Here is a 20,522-nt window from a genome sequence, read left to right as displayed (position 1 = left end):
TACAAAATTGTTAAAATGTAAACTTTTAGCTATTCATTGGAAAGTAGATTACTTCTGTTACATACATATGGGCTGTTTTTGATAATACAATGCATATTTATCGGGTACTAGCATCATTAAGTCATGCTAAATTATTGAATTCTTCATAATTTTAGCATTTGAGTTAATATTTAGACGGTTTCCGTCTTAAATGGACGTGGCCGCATTTGTGTTCATTCTTGATATTTAAATGTAAGTTGTATTTGATGATAATACATAACATATATAAAACCGTTTATAAATTGTGTGCTTGATGTAAAACGAGTGTTTCACTTATAAATGAAACTTATTATAGTAAACGAATTGTAGTATGTTGACTTTTCAAATAAGAAAAGACATGATTTAGTTTTCCCTTTGCTAATTTTCTATTTATTTTAAGCAATATTCCAGAAAATTAAAAATATCAGTATTATACGATATCAAAGGGTTAACATTTCTTTTAATGAATGTCTTGGTTTCTGCTTACAAGATAGCCGCTGAACCAAGGATTCTTCATGGCAAATTGTAAGTCATCTCCTCGAAGTTTTTACAAGCGCCAACATGATTTGGTTGATTGCTTTGGAAAATCTGTCTTACTACTGAAATGTTACATTTATGGTAACCACTATTCAATCAGCTTTTCCTCTTTCATATCCTCACCGAATGTGATTCATAGGAAATACCCTGTCTTTCCTTTCGTTCGTCAGCTTGTCTGATTATCTGCCTGTATGTTCATGTACCCATGAAGCGCAATGACTATTAACGAAACTACACACTTATAGAACACTCCCGATAGATGTACATCAAGGCTTAGCAATATAATCCCGATCAAACATATTAAAGTGGAGTTAATCGATTATATTCTTGGCGGTTGTATTCATTGGTGAGTTCACTCACAGTTCTAGTTAAAATATGAGTTTCAGACAGAAAGTGACGATGCAAAACTCAGAATTATGATTTCTTTTTTCAACAAGGATGCAGGCTACACGATAAACGTTGAATTAATATTTATTTAGTATATTCCAGTAATTCAAACAGTGACAAAAACTTATTACGCATTCTCAATCAGAACGCATAAAGAATGTTTACACAAAACATATTTTTGGTCGTTTATAAAAAACCAAGGTATTTCATTACATTTTCTAGGTACTGCAGGATTTTCACATAAAAGTGAAGTGTCAATGATAGGCTGAATTAGCATTTAAAACTTGAAGTCCTTGTAATTCTATGCCTTTCACCTTACGATACTTTTCGTATTTAAAGCTTATGTAACTGGTTAGTGTAACAAGGAAATTATATTAAATTTTTATGTATAATATATTCAAAGAGGTCATTTCACAAAAACTGTAGAAGTGTATATTTCAATGTATGTGGAATGTTGCAATAAATTATGATGTGAATATAGTAAAATTCAAATAAGAATATAAATTCAAGACATATACATAACATAAATGCAATGAAGTACTTATTTGATGACAAGTAGTTTTAGTACTGTAATTTTAATATTTCATGTATTCATATCTCCCAAAAGATAACCTCATATCACTTCAAGAAAACAAATACATGATATAATACCAGACGTTGGCAAGTCCATCAAATGCAAAAGTTATATTATCTATTTGAATTTGATACGGCTCTATCACTACTTTTCAATTGCCTTTTCACCGTACTGTTTCTGTTTTGCTTTATTGCTTTCACTTTTCCAGCATATTTCTAATATAAAATAATATTATGTCTTGAGTTAGAAAAATCTAAACAATATTTCGAATAATTTAACATTTCAACAACAGTAAAGGAGTAGGTTCTGTAAGACCCCTTTTTTGGCCCCAAAATATAGCAGTTTTACAAAATTGTTAAAATGTAAACTTTTAGCTATTCATTGGAAAGTAGATTACTTCTGTTACATACATATGGGCTGTTTTTGATAATACAATGCATATTTATCGGGTACTAGCATCATTAAGTCATGCTAAATTACTGAATTCTTCATAATTTTAGCATTTGAGTTAATATTTAGACGGTTTCCGTCTTAAATGGACGTGGCCGCATTTGTGTTCATTCTTGATATTTAAATGTAAGTTGTATTTGATGATAATACATAACATATATAAAACCGTTTATAAATTGTGTGCTTGATGTAAAACGAGTGTTTCACTTATAAATGAAACTTATTATAGTAAACGAATTGTAGTATGTTAACTTTTCAAATAAGAAAAGACATGATTTAGTTTTCCTTTTGCTAATTTTCTATTTTTTTTAAGCAATATTCCAGAAAAAATTAAAAATATCAGTATTATACGATATCAAAGGGTTAACATTTCTTTTAATGAATGTCTTGGTTTCTGCTTACAAGATAGCCGCTGAACCAAGGATTCTTCATGGCAAATTGTAAGTCATCTCCTCGAAGTTTTTACAAGCGCCAACATGATTTGGTTGATTGCTTTGGAAAATCTGTCTTACTACTGAAATGTTACATTTATGGTAACCACTATTCAATCAGCTTTTCCTCTTTCATATCCTCACCGAATGTGATTCATAGGAAATACCCTGTCTTTCCTTTCGTTCGTCAGCTTGTCTGATTATCTGCCTGTATGTTCATGTACCCATGAAGCGCAATGACTATTAACGAAACTACACACTTATAGAACACTCCCGATAGATGTACATCAAGGCTTAGCAATATAATCCCGATCAAACATATTAAAGTGGAGTTAATCGATTATATTCTTGGCGGTTGTATTCATTGGTGAGTTCACTCACAGTTCTAGTTAAAATATGAGTTGCAGACAGAAAGTGACGATGCAAAACTCAGAATTATGATTTCTTTTTTCAACAAGGATGCAGGCTACACGATAAACGTTGAATTAATATTTATTTAGTATATTCCAGTAATTCAAACAGTGACAAAAACTTATTACGCATTCTCAATCAGAACGCATAAAGAATGTTTACACAAAACATATTTTTGGTCGTTTATAAAAAACCAAGGTATTTCATTACATTTTCTAGGTACTGCAGGATTTTCACATAAAAGTGAAGTGTCAATGATAGGCTGAATTAGCATTTAAAACTTGAAGTCCTTGTAATTCTATGCCTTTCACCTTACGATTCTTTTCGTATTTAAAGCTTATGTAACTGGTTAGTGTAACAAGGAAATTATATTAAATTTTTATGTATAATATATTCAAAGAGGTCATTTTACAAAAACTGTAGAAGTGTATATTTCAATGTATGTGGAATGTTGCAATAAATTATGATGTGAATATAGTAAAATTCAAATAAGAATATAAATTCAAGACATATACATAACATAAATGCAATGAAGTACTTATTTGATGACAAGTAGTTTTAGTACTGTAATTTTAATATTTCATGTATTCATATCTCCCAAAAGATAACCTCATATCACTTCAAGAAAACAAATACATGATATAATACCAGACGTTGGCAAGTCCATCAAATGCAAAAGTTATATTATCTATTTGAATTTGATACGGCTCTATCACTACTTTTCAATTGCCTTTTCACCGTACTGTTTCTGTTTTGCTTTATTGCTTTCACTTTTCCAGCATATTTCTAATATAAAATAATATTATGTCTTGAGTTAGAAAAATCTAAACAATATTTCGAATAATTTAACATTTCAACAACAGTAAAGGAGTAGGTTCAGTAAGACCCCTTTTTTGGCCCCAAAATATAGCAGTTTTACAAAATTGTTAAAATGTAAACTTTTAGCTATTCATTGGAAAGTAGATTACTTCTGTTACATACATATGGGCTGTTTTTGATAATACAATGCATATTTATCGGGTACTAGCATCATTAAGTCATGCTAAATTACTGAATTCTTCATAATTTTAGCATTTGAGTTAATATTTAGACGGTTTCCGTCTTAAATGGACGTGGCCGCATTTGTGTTCATTCTTGATATTTAAATGTAAGTTGCATTTGATGATAATACATAACATATATAAAACCGTTTATAAATTGTGTGCTTGATGTAAAACGAGTGTTTCACTTATAAATGAAACTTATTATAGTAAACGAATTGTAGTATGTTGACTTTTCAAATAAGAAAAGACATGATTTAGTTTTCCTTTTGCTAATTTTCTATTTTTTTTAAGCAATATTCCAGAAAAAATTAAAAATATCAGTATTATACGATATCAAAGGGTTAACATTTCTTTTAATGAATGTCTTGGTTTCTGCTTACAAGATAGCCGCTGAACCAAGGATTCTTCATGGCAAATTGTAAGTCATCTCCTCGAAGTTTTTACAAGCGCCAACATGATTTGGTTGATTGCTTTGGAAAATCTGTCTTACTACTGAAATGTTACATTTATGGTAACCACTATTCAATCAGCTTTTCCTCTTTCATATCCTCACCGAATGTGATTCATAGGAAATACCCTGTCTTTCCTTTCGTTCGTCAGCTTGTCTGATTATCTGCCTGTATGTTCATGTACCCATGAAGCGCAATGACTATTAACGAAACTACACACTTATAGAACACTCCCGATAGATGTACATCAAGGCTTAGCAATATAATCCCGATCAAACATATTAAAGTGGAGTTAATCGATTATATTCTTGGCGGTTGTATTCATTGGTGAGTTCACTCACAGTTCTAGTTAAAATATGAGTTGCAGACAGAAAGTGACGATGCAAAACTCAGAATTATGATTTCTTTTTTCAACAAGGATGCAGGCTACACGATAAACGTTGAATTAATATTTATTTAGTATATTCCAGTAATTCAAACAGTGACAAAAACTTATTACGCATTCTCAATCAGAACGCATAAAGAATGTTTACACAAAATATATTTTTGGTCGTTTATAAAAAACCAAGGTATTTCATTACATTTTCTAGGTACTGCAGGATTTTCACATAAAAGTGAAGTGTCAATGATAGGCTGAATTAGCATTTAAAACTTGAAGTCCTTGTAATTCTATGCCTTTCACCTTACGATACTTTTCGTATTTAAAGCTTATGTAACTGGTTAGTGTAACAAGGAAATTATCTTAAATTTTTATGTATAATATATTCAAAGAGGTCATTTCACAAAAACTGTAGAAGTGTATATTTCAATGTATGTGGAATGTTGCAATAAATTATGATGTGAATATAGTAAAATTCAAATAAGAATATAAATTCAAGACATATACATAACATAAATGCAATGAAGTACTTATTTGATGACAAGTAGTTTTAGTACTGTAATTTTAATATTTCATGTATTCATATCTCCCAAAAGATAACCTCATATCACTTCAAGAAAACAAATACATGATATAATACCAGACGTTGGCAAGTCCATCAAATGCAAAAGTTATATTATCTATTTGAATTTGATACAGCTCTATCACTACTTTTCAATTGCCTTTTCACCGTACTGTTTCTGTTTTGCTTTATTGCTTTCACTTTTCCAGCATATTTCTAATATAAAATAATATTATGTCTTGAGTTAGAAAAATCTAAACAATATTTCGAATAATTTAACATTTCAACAACAGTAAATTTACAGAAAATGAACATATTAATGATATTTTATGACTATGCAAAACTGCCGACTACTAAGCTGATGAAACAATCTTAGAAGAAATGTCAACCAGCAGTGGCATCAACCAAGGGGTTGTAAACATTTATCAAAGATACAAGAACTATAATTTGGTTTCGGCAAACGCGCGTTTCGTTTACATAAGACTCATCAGTGTCTCTCAAATCAAAACAGATGGAATGCCAAATCAAATACGAGGCTGAAGAGCAATTTAATTTGCCAAACAGTTTTTAAAGATGTGATAATTAAAAAAAAATAAACAAATGTTGCTCCTACCTTCATCAAAATTGATATTGGACGAATCGGTTACCCTGTTATGCCATGCCGTTTAATATCTAAGCTATGTATATTTTTTGGCCTCTTAGTCATCGAAAGATATGATTTGATTTTCTCATTGCGAATTTTCTATTTTCTTTAAGCAACATCCAAGCACGAATATATTTCCAGTATTATACGATATCCAAGGGTTAGCATTTCTTTTAATGAATTCCTTGATAAATCATTTTTACTTACACGAAATCTGTTGAACCAAGGAATCTTCATGGTAAATTTTAAGTTATCTTTTTGAAATGTTTACAAACTATCTACTGATTGCTTTAGAACATCTTTGGTTTAGTTGACTATTGATATATCACATTTGTCGTAACTTCATTTTCGTCTTTTTCCCCTCTTATATAACCTCACTGAATGTGACTTGTCATTAGAATTTTGCTCGTCATGCTGAACAGAACTGCAAACAATTCTGGAACACGCCAGTTAAACCCAGATTTTAGTTGAGGTTCTCAACTTGTATTTTTTTTGTGTTAAATGTATGCTTAATAAGATAAAGGCGATGTAAACACTGAAAACGGTAACTTAGAATTGAGAATGGAAACGGGGAATCCGTTTAAGAGACACCAATATCTTTTTCACTTTTTTGGTCTTTTGGAAAATGTTGTTTGTGCTGTATTTAGACCCCTCTACCAAGAAATTTGTTTTGCATGCACACGTATAAAAATTGCGGTTTTTATCCAGTTCGCAATCATAGGTTTGAACGTTGTTTTCAATTTAGACTTGTATAAATTTAGACCCCTCTACCAAGAAATTTGTTTTGCATGCACACGAATAAAAATTGCGGTTTTTATCCAACGCAATCATAGGTTTGAACGTTGTTTTCAATTTAGACTTGTTTATATTTTTTCGTTTGGGCCTGTAATATATTTTCCTTCTGGTTTATATGATCCGTTCATCCTATTTCGACTCTTTAAAATTCAAGAGTCTATCCTATAAATTATATGGCCTTCCAAATACCGTTTCGATTCCTAACATCACTGAAGAGACATTAATTGTCGAAATCCGGATATGGTGTAAAAAATTTTGCACCTCATGTTTGCGGTATACCATCTTTTCCGCAAGTTTATTGTTTTCTGTTTGGTATTAGATTAATAATTAAGATCCATTTGTTACATCTGGTGATACGTTTATTTGGCAATCGCCAATGGCAGTCAGCAGGGTTTAATAACATCAGTTGTTCGACCTGTTAGTCAAATGCGCTTTGTTGAAATATATACTTTTTTTCACTTTTTTGGTCTTTTGGAAAATGTTGTTTGTGCTGTATTTAGGCCCCTCTACCAAGAAATTTGTATTGCATGCACATGTATAAAACTTGCGGTTTTTATCCAACGCAATCATAGGTTTGAACGTTGTTTTCAATTCAGACTTTTATATATATACAACTCGTCTAAACATCAGTCCAACAATGTTAGATCTGTAAATTTGCTTTCGCAAATTTTTTGTTCTTCCCTCGCCGGGATTCGAACTCATGCTACTGAGATATCGTGACACCAAATCGCCTGCACTGTTTGCGACGCGCTAGACCACACGACCACCTAGGCTTCAACAAATAAAGCTTTCGTTGGCCGGGGGTTACCTTTCCTCATGAGTTTTAATCTAGCGTCGTAATACAGTACATGACATGTAAGGCATGAAGATGGAATTGTTACATCTGTTGTAGAGTTGTATCTGGTTCAGACGTACTTCCGTCTGAAACAGTGACAACTCTACAACAGATTTATCCGTCGGATCACCAGCAGTGTCTGTGTACATTCTGTATATATATATATATATATATATATATGTCTAGAAATGTGCACAACGATACTAATATAAGATGGTATTATACGAAGATGTTGTTATTAAATCGTGTTGACAAATATTTCAGATTAACAAATAGCCTTCCTCAGTGTCAATAATTTTAACAATACTTGCGGGGGTATATATATATATATATATATATACCCCCGCAAACAAAGTTTCTATCGGGATTCATAGGAATCAGCCTGTTCTTCCCTCCGTCCGTTCGGTTGATTATCTGACTGTCTGTCAATGTGCTCCTGAAGCGCAACTCCTTCCAACAAAGCAGAAGGATATTTACACACTGGTAGAAAGTAAAAGAACAAAAATACCGAACACCAAGGAAAATTCAAAACGGAGAGTCCCTTGTCAAATGGCAAATCAAAAGCCCAAACACATCTAACGAATGAAAAACAACTGTCATATTCCTGTCTTGGTATAGGCATTTCCTTAGAAAATGGTGGATTAAACCTGGTTTTAAAGCTAGCTAAACTTCTAACTTTTATGACAGTTGCATAGATTTCCATTATATTGACAACAATGTGTGGGCAAAATAAACAGATATGATAGGTAAAAATTAGAGTACAACAGTCAATATTGTGTTATAATCTTGTTCACTAAAAAAAAACCAACTATGCCAACAAAGAAAAACAAAATGACATATAGACACTCTATAGACAAAGTACATAAGCGACAATGAAAGACAAGAATACAAAAAATGACCATAGTACAATAACACAATGGCGGGATGTGTAAAAATCGAGCCTCGCCAAAAGGATATAACCAAAATGGACCAAACGGGAAAGGTTAAAAATTTACAAAGTCAAATAAAAAGAACACTATAACACGAAATTGAGATGACAAACAATGCCATTACTTAGAATCTATACTTCAAAACCATCATGTATTTTTTGTGAAGTTGATACGGAATATTTATCAACAAGGTCTTGGTATCTTCCGATAAAAAAGGAAGAGACGTTCTTTGACATAACCCTGGTTCATCAACTTTCTGTTCAGACACTGGTGACGTTTTATAAAGGCTGAGTAGCAGCTGCAAGCTCTTGAATACTAAATGAGTTGGGAAATGTATATCCCACTCCTAGAGGATGGATGTCCATTAATATCCCGATCCGTGTGGAGATGATTGGATTGTTGTCTGGCGGGTGTATCTATTTTAGTGCACATACAATTCTTGGTAGGATCAATGAACGGTAAACGGGCTATGCCCCAGATTTTTGTAAAATTTTGCATACAACTTTGGCTTGTTGAACTATAACTGAAAATCGAAAAAAATAATGCGTTTTCTCTTTTATTTTCTCAAACATTACTGAACAAATTCTTTCAACATATATAAAGCAATTAAATCGCCAAAAAACGTGTTTAAATGTGTCTTCATCAAATTTCCAATTCCATATTCATAGATATTTTGTTTTTTGGAAATTATATGTTTTTGATACATAAATTTCCGTTTTAATGATGTCAAACAATCATATTGTCACAGACTTCGTTTTTGGTTATTTAACCAATCTGTTTGCTAGCAAAAACGTCAAAAATCGACGTTTTACGGTCTACAACGCGATGACATAACGTTTTTTTGGTATTCCCCCCCCTTGAACACCACTATTTACCGGATTTGTAATAACATAAGCAACACGACGGGTGCCACATGAGGAGCAGGATCTGCTTACCCTTCCGGAGCACCTGAGATCACCCCTAGTTTTTGGTGGGGTTTGTGTTGCTTAGTCTTTTGTTTTCTATGTTGTGTCATCTGTACTATTATTTGTCTGTTTGTCTTTTTATTTTTAGCCATGGCGTTGTCAGTTTGTTTTCGATCTATGAGTTTGACTGTCCCTCTGGTATCTTTCGTCCCTCTTTTTTGAATGATGTATAACGCAAAAACGAAGACGGTGACCCTATAACTCTTTTCCATCATTAAAACGGAAATGTATGTATCAAAATCATATAATGTTTTAAGAAAATTCTATAGATTTGATGATTTTAAGACAAATTAAAGAAAGTGTTTTCCAATGTCATGTGCTTTCTATACAACTGTCCACCGACTTTGCAAGAATTCTATCAGTAATATAACAGAAAATAAAAAAGATAAATGCACTATTTTTTCGATTTTCAGTTATTTCAACTAACCAAAGTTATATGCAAAATTTTATCAAAATCTGTTACACAGCCCATTTACTGTAACCTGACCTTAAAATATGAGTTGTAAAAAAGATGTGTTTCCCCTTTTTTCAACATCAAAGCAAGCGATACGATAAATAGTGAATTGACATTCCATTTTTTATATTGCAGCATTCAAACAACGACATTAACCTATTATACATTATATACCATAACACATACCACATGATATAATTTATGGCAGCTATAAAAACCTAGGTATTTTATTACATATTCTGGGTACTGCAGGATTTCACATTTCTTTGTAAGAGTGGAGAATCAATGTTAGGCTTAATTTTTATTTAAGAGGCCATCGAAAACCTGAAATCTTTAGTTAGTCCTTGTAATTCTATGCCTTTCACCTTACAATACGTTATGTATGTGAAGTTAGCAGCCGGTTCGTTATTCGATATTCGATATTCAATATCCAACCGGCTGCTAGCAGTCGGTTGGATATTCAAAATTTAGTTGAAAATCATAAAAAAATTGAATACTTGATAACATTAAAAGCACGATTTTCATAGTTAAGAGGACTGATTAGATACATAGGAAATCGTTTAATGACCTCTTCAAGCTGTCGTAAATTCTCGTTGTCCTCGAATATAAACCCGTTTCTAAGTTGCATATTTGTCTTTATCTAATTTAGATTTTTATCAATTAAACAACTTCAAATATGTACTTTTATATATGATATTTCTTAACACAAAAGGAAAAACCCATAACTCTAGAAACATTCAGAAATATAAATAGAAATATTTATGGAAAGCCCAAAAAAGAAATATATAGTGAAAACCTACCTGAGACCGCTTAAATGAAGGTGAGACCCCCCTGGTCTTTCAATGTCCATAAAATCCAACGTAATCATAGACTCTGTATATGTAAAGGTTGTTCTAGAAGGATTTCCCAGAATAATGTCATCTTCGATATTTACGGAGGTCTTAGATTGTCACTTTTCAGCTAAAAATTGTCAAAATTTTAGGACAAAGGGCACAGGGCAACGGTGAGAGCCCCCTGATCTCTCAATCTTTCTAATATTATGCAGACATTTAGTTAATAGGTACATACAAACGTGACTAAAAGGAATATGGGTACACTTCCTGTCTTCCATGTTTACGGAGCGCCCAAAGTGCCAGTTGGATATTCAAAATATATAGTGAAAACCTATCAATCAGGGGGTCTCTCCTTCATTTAAGCGATCTCAGGTAGGTTTTCGCTATATATTTGAATATCCAACTGGCACTTTTGGCCCTCCGTAAACATAGAAGACAGGAAGTGTACCCAAATTCCTTTTATTAACGTTTGTATCTACCTATTAACTAGCTCTCTGCTTAATATTAGGCAGATTGAGAGATCAGGGGGCTCTCATCATTGCCCTGTGCCCTTTGTCTTGAAATTTTGACAATTTTTAGCTGAAAAGTGACAATCTAAGCCCTCCGTAGATATCGAAGATGAAATTTTTCTGAGAAATCCTTTTGATACAATCTTTATTTATACAGAGTCTATACATTCGTCGAATTTTATGGACATTGAAAGAACAGGGGGGTCTCACCGTCATTTAAGCGGTCTCAGGTAGGTTTTCGCTATATATTTTGAATATCCAACTGGCACTTTGGGCCCTCCGTAAAAATAGAAGACAGGAAGTGTACCCAAATTCCTTTTATTAACGTTTGTATCTACCTGTTAACTAGCTCTCTGCTTAATATTAGGGAGATTGAGAGATCGGGGGCTCTCATCATTGCCCTGTGCCCTTTGTCTTGGAATTTTGACAATTTTTAGCTGAAAAGTGACAATCTAAGCCCTCCGTAGATATCGAAGATGACATTTTTCTGAGAAATCCTTTTGATACAATCTTTATTTATACAGAGTCTATGAATTCGTCGAATTTTATGGACATTGAAAGAACAGGGGGGTCTCACCGTCATTTAAGCGGTCTCAGGTAGGTTTTTGCTATATATTTTGAATATCCAACTGGCACTTTGGGCCCTCCGTAAACATAGAAGACAGGAAGTGTACCCAAGTTCCTTTTATTAACGTTTGTATCTACCTATTAACTAACTCTCTGCTTAATATTAGGCAGATTGAGATACCAGGGGGCTCTCATCATTGCCCTGTGTCCTTTGTCTTGAAATTTTGACAATTTTTAGCTGAAAAGTGACAATCTAAGCCCTCCGTAGATATCGAAGATGACATTTTTCTGAGAAATCCTTTTGATACAATCTTTATTTATACAGAGTCTATGAATTCGTCGAATTTTATGGACATTGAAAGAACAGGGGGGGTCTCACCGTCATTTAAGCGGTCTCAGGTAGGTTTTCACTATGTATTTCTTTTTTTGGTGCTTTCCATATATATTTCTATTTATATTTCTAAATTTTTTTTAGAGTGATCGGTTTTTGTTTTTGTTTTAAGAAATATTAGATATAAAATTACAGTTTTGATGTCGTTTTATTGATAAAAATCTATATTACATAAAGACAAATATGCAAATTACATAAGCATTAATAAGGATTTATATTTGAGGACAACGAGAGTTTAAGACAACTTGAAGGGGTCATAAAACGATTTCCTACGTATCTTTTCACTCCTTTCAACTATAAAAATCATGCTTTTAATGTTATCAAATATTATATTTTTTATGATTTTCAACTAAATTTGAATATCGAACCGACTGCTAGCAGCCGGTTGGATATTGAATATCGAATATCGAATAACGAACCGGCTGCTAACTTCACATCCATCAATACGTTTCGTATGTTATGGTAACTGATATAGTATAAAAAGGAAATTATCTTAAATTTACTTGTAAAATGTATTTAAAGAGGTTTGTTTCACAACAATGTAAAAGTGTTATATTTCAATGTAAATGGAATGTTGAAATACATTTTATGTGAACGATGTGAATGATTTTGATGTGAATATAGCAAAAATCGAATTGAAATATAATTTAAAGTAATAAATTATAAAATAAGTAGTACTTATTTGATTACACATAGTATGCACTTTCATATTTTGTGTGTAAAAATCTATCAAAAGAAAATTTCATATCACTTCAAGTTAACAAATACATATAATGTCAGAGATTGGCAAGTCCATTAAACGCAAAAGTTGTATTATCTATTTAAATCTAATACGAGTCTATCGCCATTTTCCAACTGTATTTTCACCATACTGTTTCTCTTTTGCTTTATTTCTTTCACTTTTCCAGCATACTTCCAATATATATTTCTTTTGATTGTACAGTTTTGATGCAATAAAAATTAGAAATATCAATTATATCCCCAGTTTTACAACTTAAGGCGACAGTGGTTTACAGATGTTAAATTATCGTAAATCGATTAAGAAAAGAATAATCAAGGTAACAAATAAAAACTGAGGGAGTCGTAAAATCATTCTAAAGCCGACGGTTAATAGTGATAGGGAGTCCGTTCGTCTATCTGTCTGTTCGTATGTCCTTCAATCTCATTTTTGTATCCGCAACTGTTACTGAACCGCTAAACAGAATTTTGCATTTCTTTCACAGAGTCTTACTCAAATGCGGTTCTTTTCGTTTGTTCCTTTAAATGATTTCTGGGATTACATAGACAAAGACTTTGTCATATTTTTACACTATAGTTCACATTTGTATGCGTTTGTCCTCCTAAACCTCTAATCATAATTGAATGAACCTTTCTCAGAATCTTTACCATATAATGTCATAATGGACCCCATATTTTTGGGTCCTACTTTTTGGAAGGGTGGTTTTTGGAAAGGGGGGGGGGGGGGTTCCTTACCAAAGACTTTGCCGTTGTTTTATTTGGGGTTACTCAGTTTATATCAGCAGTTGCAGCAATTGCTACTAAACGCCTCTTCACAAATATATTAAAAAAAACATATTACAGTCAACCATATCATGCTATTGTGCATCCCCTTCTTTGTTATTTAAGCAGAATCATTTTCCGTATTTCCTTACCAGAGTATGGACTTTTCCATTGTTTTTTTTATCCTAATCATTTTTGGGATTTTTCAAACCTAAGCATGGACTTCATTTTTTTTTTTGGGGGGGGGACCATTTTGTATCCACAATCCTTCCAATGGACTTAACTAATGTTAAATTTAATAAATTGTAAAAAGGCGTTAAGTACCAGTTGCTGATACAAAATGGATACTAGTATTCCCTTTATTTCAATTTATTGAAAATTTCTCACAATCCTAACCATGTAATTCTATTGTGTACCTTCTATATTTTTATCAAAATTATCTTTGAATATCCCTTACCAAAGCTTGGACTTTGTCATTGTTTTATTTTGGTTTGTATATCTGCAGCTCCTTCTAAACACTTTGTTGCATTTACTGAAACTTTCTCACAATCTTAATCATAGAATGATATGTTCCAACCTTTACTTGTTTATATCAGATTATGTTCGGAGTTTTCCTTTGGAAACCATTGGCGGTATGTCATTTTTAAGCTTAACTCTCAATTTCTCTAGTTTAATATTTCGTTTTAGATTGTAAGGTTTTCATTCGAACAACTACTTTACGAGTTTCAATCAAATCTCGAGTGATGCGTGATATAACGAAATTTTGCCTTGTTGCCAATCTCTGGTCTCCTGTTTTTATTATGATAAAGACATCTTAGAATTATATGTCACGTATTCTATTTACTAATATGTTAACGGTTATATTTCTGAATAATATCGACGAAAAGAAATCGTAAAAAAACGCTTAAAAGAAATCGTAAAAAACGTTTAAAGGGAATTCTAAAATAAAATGATATTGTAAAATGTGATCAGACAAAACATTGAACCATTTTTTTTTTAAATTACAGCTTAAAAAACTTCCACTACGCTTCCAATTAAAGGTAGCTTCTTGACTAGAACTACAATAAGTAAATTCAAATTCAAACAATGTCGAATGTCTAGGAATCTGTTTAGCCTTCACACACGAGATCACACTCGGATTTTGGCCTTTCGTTTTCAGTGTACTGTTTTGTAGACTGCAGTTTCGTTTTTCGTTTTTTGATTGTCCGTTTGGTATCCACTGGCTTCTCTGTTCCAAAAAAAAAGCACAGAAAGATCACAAGTTTGTCAAACATTTTCCATTGCCGATAAATAAGTCTTCACCATTGAAATCATACCTTTATACACATTCACTGTTTTTAAGTGTACATGGTTGTATATGATGCCGACTTTTATTGCGCATATTACACATGTTTCTGAATTAACTCTAGTTACAACCTTGGTTACCAATATGCTAATTCAAAGAGAAATTGAAAAATCTAATTAAACTGACAGAATAATTATATTAGTTTATTAAGAGTGAAATAACTAGAATCTAGGGGGAAATGAGTCAGGGATTTAAGTGATCAAGAATGTAACAATGTTTTTGTTGTAGAAAACAATTTTCTTTAAATAAATAAAACAAGGCGATGTGGTATGGTTGCAAAATATACAATTTCAATGAGAACATTTAGGATACTTTCTTGTCCCTTCTTAAAATTAATTATTATTTATGTTTGTAAATTGCCACTCACACTTTACCTAATACAAAAAAGGATCGTATGTCACTCTAAAAATCATTTATGATAATTACATAATTGATTCATGTGCCTGCATGAGTTAAATACACATTTTTGATTTCTTTTTGTCCACTACCAATTTTCACAAGCAAATTCAAGTAATTTCACATTTACTGCCATTCAGAGAAGGAATACGTCATATCGGTGTTTTTGTGATGCACAAGTAAATACACAATTTTCACAAACAAGTCAATGCGTAAACTATGTATAAAGTATGAAATATGAACTTTTAATTAATGATTTCATTTAACTAGGAACTAAAGAAACAACAGACACGGCTTCCTCCGCCTCATTTTAGATTTATACCTCGAATTTGACGTAAGCGGTCATCTCAGTACCAGAATCCATGACAAACGAGACGATTTTAATTTTCAAATCATAAATTTCCTCCACTTTAGCAGCAATATACCAACTTCACTTGCATATGCGATATACATTTCCCAACTCATGCGGTATTCAAGAGCTTGCAGCTGCTTCTCCGACTTTATAAAACGTCACCAGTACATGTCTGAGCAGAAAGTTGATGAACCACGATTATGTCAAAGAACGTCTCGTCCTTTTTATAAAAAAGTTCATCGGAAGATACCAAGACCTTGTTAATAAATATTCCGTATCAACTTCACAAATAATTCATGATGGTACTGACTTGTTTATCATCTTAATTACGGGTTCTTTTTATTTGTCTTTGTATATCTTTAATCTTTCCTGCTTAGTCCATTTTTGGTAATATCCTGTTTGCGTGACTCGGTATTTATACATCCCGCCATTGTGTTATTGTACTAAGGTCATTTTTTGTATTCTTGTCTTACATGTTTGCTTATGTACTTTGTCTATAGAGTGTCTATATGACATTTTGTTTTTCTTGTTGTTGACATAGTTATGACAGTTGTTTTCCGTTCGTTTGATGTGTTTGGGCTGTTGAACTTGCCATTTGACAAGGGATTTTCCGTTTTGAATTTTCCTTGGCGTTCGGTATTTTTTGTTAAAAATTTTAAATTTAAATGTTATTTAAACTTGAGGTAATATGAAATTATGAAAACTATTTATATAATATCAACCAACTCACAATAAATGTCATAGTAGTTGCAATATGATAGAAAAAGAACTTCTACGTTTCCGAGAAAAGTACATAGTTTTTTTATATGTTTTCTGAATATGTATGATTTTCAACGAGTATGCGAGTAACCACTAAATAATTGACCACGGTGTTTATCTCTATGAACGACACCTCTCATATAAATATTTATTTTGTATTTACATTTCTCGATATTTCCTCCTACTTAAATATGTGAATATTTCTTATTGTTTAAAGTTTAATCGGATTTAGGAAAAAATAGATGTATGCAATCTTTTGAGAATAAAATCTCGGTGAATTTCCACAATATATGTTAAGCCTTTAAGTTTCCATTTGACACATATTTATCAGTTTAACGTCAAAAGATAAAGAAAATAGGACAATATGCGAACTAAATCCTTTCATTTGTAATATATATTTATTGACCAAATTTACTGGAAAAATTAGAAAAACTTCGAATTTGGACTTGACAAATAAAACAGGACGTCTTGTTGACCTAGTACGAGAACTTTACAAAGGATAGCGGATGGTCAATCCTGGTTTCATATCTCAATCAGTTTTATTTTTCTAGTATTTTAAAGCCACATGGACTAAAACATTGGAAACAAAACTACATATACAGGGATTTCGATAGTAAGAAGACTAATGCAAGTGTTCGCGGACAAGGTGTACAGAATTTATACTTCATTGGGAAGTTAACCACCTGGTATTCTAATAACATGCTTCACTTTAATTTCGATTGAAATGTTCATAGATATAAGAAGATGCGGTATGAGTGCCAATGAGACAACTCTCCATCCAAGTCAAAATTTATAAAAGTAAACCATTATAGGTCAAAGTACGGTCTTCAACAAGGAGCCTTGGCTCACACCGAACAACAAGCTATAAAGGCCCCCAAAAATTGTTAGTGTAAAACCATTCACACGGGAAAACCAACGGTCTAATCTATATAAAAAACGAGAAACGAGAAACACTTATGAACCACATCAACAAACGACAACTACTGAACATCAGATTCCTGATTTAGGACAGGTGCAAACAATTGCAGCGGGTTTAAACGTTTTAATGGTACCAAACCTTCACTCTTATCTGAAACAATAGTGTAACATCACAACATAGAAAAACACACTATAAAATATCATTTGAAATGGCTAAACTCAATCAAAAGACATATTAACACCAGTGAACATACACTGAACAAATAAATTTGATCTATGATACAATGCAAATACAAAATAAATAAACTAAGGGAAGAATAATTAAAGTAACATGTTATACCGCTGTGAAATGTTAAACAATTTAAGAAAAACAATATACTTGAACAAAAATATCAGCCATATGCAATTACTTTAAACACAGGTAAATAAAAATAATTTTGTTGTTATGCATACTTGGACAAATGTTGGAAATCCGTTCAATTAGTTCACTTTTTAATAAAAGATATGATGCAAACATGAAGCAACTTGATATCCTATATATACCTTATATATCACGCTATAACTATTTCTGCGTTGCATCGCATGTAGTTTTTATGTTACACAATTTATTTGCTACTAATGTGTATTCATCATAACGCATTGCGTTAGAGCTGGGCTAACGACAAATGCACGTAGTGAAAAGGACAATGAAATACACTTGTTTTCTTTAACTTCTTCCTCATGTTTTTTAATTGATTATTTCTTACTTCAGGAAGTGGTGCGAGGGTTGTGTTTTTTCGTTGAGCGATGTGTATCAAAAAGCTAGACGTTTTTTAATCAAGATGCGTGTCCATTTCCCTTTATGTTTATTTTTTTATTTTTCATATTGTTTTAGTTTGAACAATTTTATATTCTCAGTTATCGTTTAAGATAAATTAATGCCTAGTCACAATATGTTTCTTACTATTACGTTTGTGTTTTTTTTTACAGTGTTGATTTCCATTGCCATTTAAAATCACAAATTAATTGGTAGCAGTTGTAGTTGAGAGAATGGCTCGTTTTACTGTTTACCTGTTATACAAATGTTGCCGAGATTAAAAAATATAATGGTTATCAGTTTATTTTTTTCTAACCCAGCAAAAAGGGCTGAATCATGAAAAGTCGACTTAAGGCCAAGACTCTACATTTACAGTTATTGTGCATTTTGTAAAGGGCGAAAAGAGGCGAATTTAACATAGACGAGAGAACAATAAAACAACCTTAAAACAAAAAGATATGCATAAGTAATAATTCGGTAAAGTACCTATACTGCATGTACATGTATGACTCGCTCTAAATCTTTTCCATTCTAGGCCAGTATTAACTAATTGAAAAGAAACGATCGATTACATCATATCTCAACAGAAAAAAAGTCTTAAGAAAGCGATAACCAATGACAGTGTTCCTCACATGGAACAATTAAAAACACATGTGATTGGATTAAACTGGTTAAGTTATTAAACTTCCCTCTTTTATCTCGTTCGAAAGAAGGTGATGTAGTTAAAAATAAAAACCCTTTTTATTCTCTTTCAAAGGAATATCAAACTAAACATTTGAAACGCATAAAGACTACAGCTGAAAAAACAGTTTATACAATTATAAAAGAACTGAAGAAAAAAAACAATGCATGAAAAATATATTTAAAAATTTACAAAAATATTTAACAATCCCAATAAATCAAAGAATGAGCGCAGTCACTACAAGCAATCACAAACTAAACATTTTGTTGATCATACAATAACGTCTACTTGAAATTTAATATCAGTGACTGTTTTTGTTTCTTTGTTTTGGTTTTGTTTTCTGTCTGGACTCATTTTTCTACAACAAAAGTGGTTTGTAAATGCCTCAGAAAATAGTCAGACCTTTTAAAAGGACGGAAGCAAACATCCGTCAAACAGTAAAAAGAAACACCATACTCAAAAGAAAATACGATAAGGACAGTTAATCCACAATACACTGCTCAGAAAACTAACGACTGCATAACTTAATCCCCAATAGATGATGAAATTGATTATTAAATGCATCTATAGCATTATTATCATAATGATTGCTTAAAGACAAACATATAAGTCCAAACCTCGGTTAAAATTCCGAACTTCCTCAGCAAATGTCGGAAGCGTCACATATATAACAAATGTATACAGAATGCAATCAATCCTTTTGGTCTAGGGCGCTGGACACAGTGAAGGCGGTATTGCCACGATGTCTAAGATGCAGGGATTCAAATACCGCTGAGGGAAGAACAAATATTTGCCGATGTTGTGCTAAATTTGAGACCAAGTATATATATATATATAAAAAAAAAATATATACGTTCATCCTGAGAGATTTTATTGTCCATAATAAACATAATATAATTACAAAATTTCCGTTGATAAATACAAACATTATTAAGAAACTAAGAATCCAGCTTCCGCAAACAAAGTTGACCTAAAATGAATTTTGCTATTCTTTAAATAAAATTGAGAATGGAAATGGGGAATATGTCAAAGAGACAACAACCCGACCAAAGAGCAGACAACAGCCGAAGGCCGCCAATGGGTCTTCAATGCAGCGAGAAAATCCCGCACCCGGAGGTGGTCCTCAGCTGGCCCCTAAATAAAATTGTGTGCTAGTTCAGTAGAAATGGACGTCACACTAAACTCCAAAACATATAAATGAACTAAAATTAAAAAACATACAAGACTAACAAAGGCCAGAGGCTCCTGACTTGGGACAAGCGCAAAAATAAGGCGGGGTTAAACATGTTTTGTATGTCTCTTTTAAAAGTGTCATGTAACAAAGTGCTAGCCTTATACATCACTGGCATTCAAATGTTTGTGTTTGAACATTCCAAATGAAGGTAAATCTGGAAGAAAAGCCCTTCCAACGCACCAAATTAATAGAGTGCCATTTTAATTCAATTCAAACTATACAGTTACCGGTGCAAATCAGTCATCTATATTTTGTTTAATAGAGTGACTACTACGCGATATGGGTGAAAATAATATGCAACTTTTGTCTACAGCTTTTAATATATCGGTGAAACAGTATATGTGTCAATGAGAATTTATTTACATATATAAAAATGTT

This window comes from Mytilus californianus, unplaced genomic scaffold, assembly GCF_021869535.1.
Source record: "Mytilus californianus isolate M0D057914Y unplaced genomic scaffold, xbMytCali1.0.p SCAF_1, whole genome shotgun sequence".
Taxonomy (NCBI): domain Eukaryota; kingdom Metazoa; phylum Mollusca; class Bivalvia; order Mytilida; family Mytilidae; genus Mytilus; species Mytilus californianus.
The sequence above is the reverse complement of the archived record's forward strand: the minus strand, read 5'-3'. Positions refer to the sequence as shown.